We start from the raw sequence: 5,914 nt of genomic DNA, 5'->3' as shown, positions 1-5,914 counted from the left end.
CCTAAAACCTCCCATTTTTCTCTTCACTTCTTTTTTTTTTTTTGTTACTGTAGATATGATGGAGAAGAAGGAGATGAAACCATCAAACAATAGATTTTTCTCAACTTAAGTTTTCTGTCGAAACTTACTGTTAGTCCCTGAAAATACAATCTCTTACAAAACGGTCCCTAAAAAGTTCACCAATGGTCCCTGAATCGTAAAATAGTATTTCCAAAATATCCTTGCAAACTATCCAACAGTCCTTGGATTATGACACAGTATTTCAAAAAGGTCCCTTCCGTCTTACCTTTCAGTCCTTGGTCTCCAGAAATATTTCGAATCAAATCCTTTTCATTTACTCTTTAACCCAAAATCTTTTAGAAACTTTCACATTTAGGTCCTTATTCTTTCCACTTGGGATTTCTCAACAAGATTGCTCTGTAGAAAAATCATACTACAACTGTAGTAATACCTTGAATATATTTTCCAACAGGTATCCAAAGGTTCAGGGTATTACACGCATAAAGCCCGATCACAAACTGGTTATGTGTTTACACATGGGGGAACGCCCATATCATGGCGTTCTTTGAAACAAACTGTAACTACTACTTCTTCAAATCATGTAGAAATACTTGTTATTCATGAAGCAATTCGTGAATGTGTTGGATTAAGATCAATGACACACCATATTCAAGAAGCTTGATGTTTGTTGTCCCAGAAGGACAGACCAACAATATTATATGAAGATAATGCAACTTGTATAGCTCAATTGAAAAGAGAGTACATCAAAGGCGACAGAGCAAAACATATATCACCGAAGTTAATTTTCACACATGGTCTTGAGAAAAAATGGTGATGCCCATATTCAGAAAATACAATCCAGTGAAAATTTTCGCGATTTATTCACTAAAGCATTACCCACATCAACTTTTGAAAAGTTTGTTCGCAAGATTGGGATGGGTCGCCTAAGTGATCTTCAATAATGTTCTCTTCATGGGGAGCCATATACACTCTGTACTCTTTTTCCTTCGTCATGATTTTGTCCCACTGGGTTTACCTGACAAGGTTTTAATGAGGCAGCAGATGAAGCGTATATCTAGAAAGTTGTACTTTTTTCCTTCACTAGGATTTTTTCCCCACTAGGTTTTCTTTTTTCTAGTAAGTTTTTAACGAGGCAATTCTTATATAATGAACATTCAAGGGGGAGTTTTATGAAACATTTAAAGTGAATGCCCATTATGTTTCTCTCAACTTCTCTTGAGGGCCCGTTTAGTACTTTGCATGGAAACACTTTTCCTGCAAAGTATTTCCTTGCGTTCATTTTCTCTGCATTTACTTTCCCTGTAAAATAACAAACGAGTTTGGTATGAACCTTGAAAATTGCAATTGAAATACATGCAAAATGAATTCCTTTGTTTATTATGAATAACCTTTCAATGCAAAGTTATGTTTATTCTCAATTTTACCCTTCAATGAGTATCAATTAGTTTAATTTTAACTATGTTTTAATTTTCACATTAATCAATGGTTTATATATAAATAAATTAAGAAAATTGCTTATATACCCGGAAAAAGTAGATATTTAATTCTTTCTTTTCTATTATGATAAATATGATTTCCTGAACTTTATCCAAGAGGCACGCTTCCTATATGAATTTTGGCAATCTTTTTGTGGATAGATCTCATCTAAAGAAAAGGTATTGTGCATGTTTCTTTCAATGAGTTTTCAATAAGAATTCATTATCAATAAAACAATATCAAAGGCAATAAAAAAAATTCTTTAAAAAACTACAAAAAATATATAACTTATCGAGATTACCTTGCGCTACGGTTTTGAAAAGGAAGACAGTGGAGAAGTTCTTCGCTAAAGTTAGGGTTTTAAAAAGAAGACAGGATAAAAGAGAAGGATTTTAATATTAGAAAAGGGTGAAATTGAAATTTTATATGTCTCCTACTTTCCCACCCATGATTTAATCCATTTCACACCCCCTCCCCCTGTGAATCCTTTTCATTGGTCAAAGGGAAAGTAATTACAATTTGACCATTACTTTACATGGTTTTTTTTTCAACCAAACTTATGAAAGCTTTTCACAACCTCAACTTTTCAGGGAAAGTTGTTACTTTCCCCCATACCAAACGGGTGTTTCATTTGCCAAAAGTTTTTTCAGTTTCTAATTTAAACCCTATATATATGTACCAAAAGAAATATATAAATAATAAGAACAAGAAAGAAAACTTCCACTACTTACTTTTGCTTTATGTTTGTCTTGCTATTATATAGTTTTATAACATTGTTTGTCTTGCTATATTATATAGTTTTATAACAATTAAGTTATTTTGTAAATTTAAAGAAAATCTTGAAAACAAAAAAAACAAAATGGCAGCAATATATGGCTATGTTTGGTACATCTAAAAGTTTGGTATTTTCCCAGAAAAATAACATATGGGAATGATTCTACCATGTATGAAGTGTTCTTCACCACTCAAAATGAGTGGTGATCCCACGGACTCGGTTCCGTGGGATTTACAATGGAACCGAGACGTGGGATCATCTGGTCCACACATCTGTTTATCTACAGTAAAAGTTAACTTTATATTAAAATATAGTTAATGGTAGATTAGACATTTTACTTTCAAATTTTTTATTTCACATCTTTCCCACAAACTCTTTCCCTTCTTTCTTTTCCCTCTCTATTCCGTTCTCCTCGTCTGTTCATGCCTTCCAATCATGAGCCAACCCCCTCTCGCAAACTAGAGCATAGTTTTGAAAATGGTAACTGCTGGGAAAACAACTCAACAATTAAAAAGCTTGCTATATTATCGTTTTGCCAAAGAAAAATAAAAAAAAAAAATTGGACGAAGTGTCCAAATTCCATCATTAAATAAAAACAAAATTCATTCATAAACGACAATACCACCATATTATCTCATCTCTCATCTTATTTCTCAACAAACATCCTTTGACTTAGCATCCACGATGAAATAATGCATACACTGCTACTTCTTCAACACTGATCTAACTCAATCAGAAAAAAAGAAAAAGAAAAAGAAAATAAAAAGGATCATCACATCCGCATACGCTACACAAAGTAAGCACCATCAGTTGGTCGGGTCACCAAATGTGGGAAATTATTAAACCCAAACAACACACCATTCAAGATCGGAGATCCATATTAAAACTTCAAAGAACGGTGATAATTAGTCACCAAGATCTGAACCCATTCAGGCGTCCACCCATTCCAATTATCGCGGCGCACATACAAGTAGCACACGCCTTACCCGCATTGCCCTTGCATCTTGAACATGTTTGTCAAACATCTTTCGAACGCCCCGACGATGGGTTGTCCAGCCGAAGGGATTGCGGGGAAGATGAGGAATAAAATATTTGACGGTAAAATACTGATCTACTCTTAACTATATTTTAATATAAAATTAATTGTTACTGTAGATCAAAAGATCATATGGATGAGATGATCCCACGTCTTGGTTCCATTGTAAATCCCACGGAACCGAGTCCGTGGGATCACCACTCTTGAAAAATAACTTTACCATGGAAATCAAAATCCATTAATTCGATGGAAAGTCATTTGCTCACATTTTAGTGGGAAAGTTTGTTTTCCATTGGAATGGAAACTGAACAAATTTTCTCGACCAAAATACCTTCAACCATTTTTTAAAAAAATTAAATTTTATATAATATTATTTTATTATTATTATTATAAAATACTATTCATTACTATTATTATTTAAAACATTTTATTATTATTATTATTATTATTATTATTATTATTATTATTATTATCAATTATAATTATAATTCAATATTAAAAACATTTTATACATTTAAAAACATATTATTATTATTATTATTATTATTTTTATTATTTTTATATATTATTATTTATTATTTTTATATCCAAAACATATTATTATTTATTATTTAAAAATGTCTTATTTAAATATTTATATTAAATACGTTTTATACTTTTAAAAACATATCATTATTAATTATTATTATTATTATTTAATGTTAAAAACCTTTATAGGCTTATTATTTATTATTTTAATATCCAAAACATATTATTTATTATTTAAAATGTTTTATTTAAATATTTATATTAAATACGTTTTATACTATTTAAAATATATCATTATATATTATTATTATTATTATTATTATTATTATTTGATATTAAAAATATTTATATGGGATTGAATGAACGTCAAGATTTATTCAATCCAACGGTTGAAAATACCTGGTAGGTGAATTAGTAACAGTACTGCGGCTGCTCCAGTAACACATGGGCAGGTGCTGTGACACCGGGCGGTTGCTACAGTAAATCGGTTACAAACACATAAATATTATAATAATAATTATTTTTTATTATAATAATAATAGAGAAGAAAAGGAAATATGAAATAAATAATTATTATAATTAAAAAAAAAAACCATTTCTATATAAACGTCCAAAACCAACTATGAAGAAGCCACTCATCAATCTCAAAAACAAAGACCCCCAAAAGCTTCGTGGAGTTCATAAATGGCGGAAGATCTAGACAACCAAATCGACCAAGACTTCTCTCCCCTCCTCCGCATCTACAAGAGCGGCCGCGTCGAGCGCTTCCTCGGCACTGAAGTCGTTCCCCCCTCCACCGACCCCTCCACCGGCGTCTCCTCCAAAGACCTTCTCATCGACCCCACCACCGGCCTCTCCGTCCGTCTCTACCTCCCCGCCGAGAAAAGTAAGGTTTTGGGTTATTATTACCAAAATGCCCTTATATTGCTAAAAAGCATAATCATTTAGATTATTTTTTTAATTTTTGTGGTTGCATTTACTAATCAAGATTTTTGGGTTGGCTTTGTTATTCCAATATAAAATTTCATCAAAATAAAAAAATCGACAAATATAATAAAATTATCAGTAGACCCTAAATACATAATAAAATTTATGTAGCACCAAAAATACTACACAAATGAGTACAACAATTTTCATAAACCCACAAAATAATATAAATGGCAAAATTGTAATTATAAGAATTATATAAGGGCAAAATTGTCAAAAAAAAATTTTAACCCTCCCCAACCCACCATTTTGGTGGGTTGATGAATGGAGGGAAAGGGGAGGTTTTCAACCCCCCAAAACCCTTACTAAACCCTTATAAACCCTCCTCAACCCTTCCCCCAAGCATGGGTTCAAAGAACCCTTACTTTATAAACCCTCCTCAACCCTTCCAAACCCTCCCAGCCAAGCAAAGCCTAAAGGACAGGGTCATGTTTTTCATCTACTGGATCCTCAGTCTCAGCAGGCTTTGGAGTTTTTGGAGGATTTGGGAGGGTTTTTTAATCAAGAGCAGTAGGACTTTTGGGACTAGGGGTGTTTGGTCGAGAATAAAGTTGAATCTTAGAAAAAATAAAACAAAATAAAATAAAAAGATTTGCATCTCCACTTCCTTCAAAAAGAAAGAAAAAATATATATATATATATATATATATGAAGGAGGGTTTGCATTATGTGCGCATCTCACAATTTGTAGATGTTCTATTAGAAAAATGTATGATGCGAATTTTAGATTCGTGATGATTATCAGGAAGATGTTTGAGTGCGTACACTCTGAATTTTAAGTTTGTTTAATAAAAATAATATAAAAAATTGAAATTGATTAGAATGGTTGTTCTGTATGAAGATTCTGGCCGCAAAAATAATTGTTGTCAGTTATATTTAATGCTATACAGTAGGATTGGATGTGCAGTATTTATTACTAAAATATTTTATTAAGTTATTTTGTAAATTTAAAGGAAATCTAGGGAAAAAAAAAGGCGGCAATGTATGTGTATAGACACACTGTTATTGAAAAACATTATTTATATAATGTTGAGTATGATGGTTTAGAAAATTTGAGTGTGAAAAATTTTATATAAGATTATATATCTTTA

This window comes from Dioscorea cayenensis, chromosome 6 (genome assembly GCF_009730915.1).
Source record: "Dioscorea cayenensis subsp. rotundata cultivar TDr96_F1 chromosome 6, TDr96_F1_v2_PseudoChromosome.rev07_lg8_w22 25.fasta, whole genome shotgun sequence".
NCBI classification, from domain to species: Eukaryota; Viridiplantae; Streptophyta; class Magnoliopsida; order Dioscoreales; family Dioscoreaceae; genus Dioscorea; species Dioscorea cayenensis.
The sequence above is the reverse complement of the archived record's forward strand: the minus strand, read 5'-3'. Positions refer to the sequence as shown.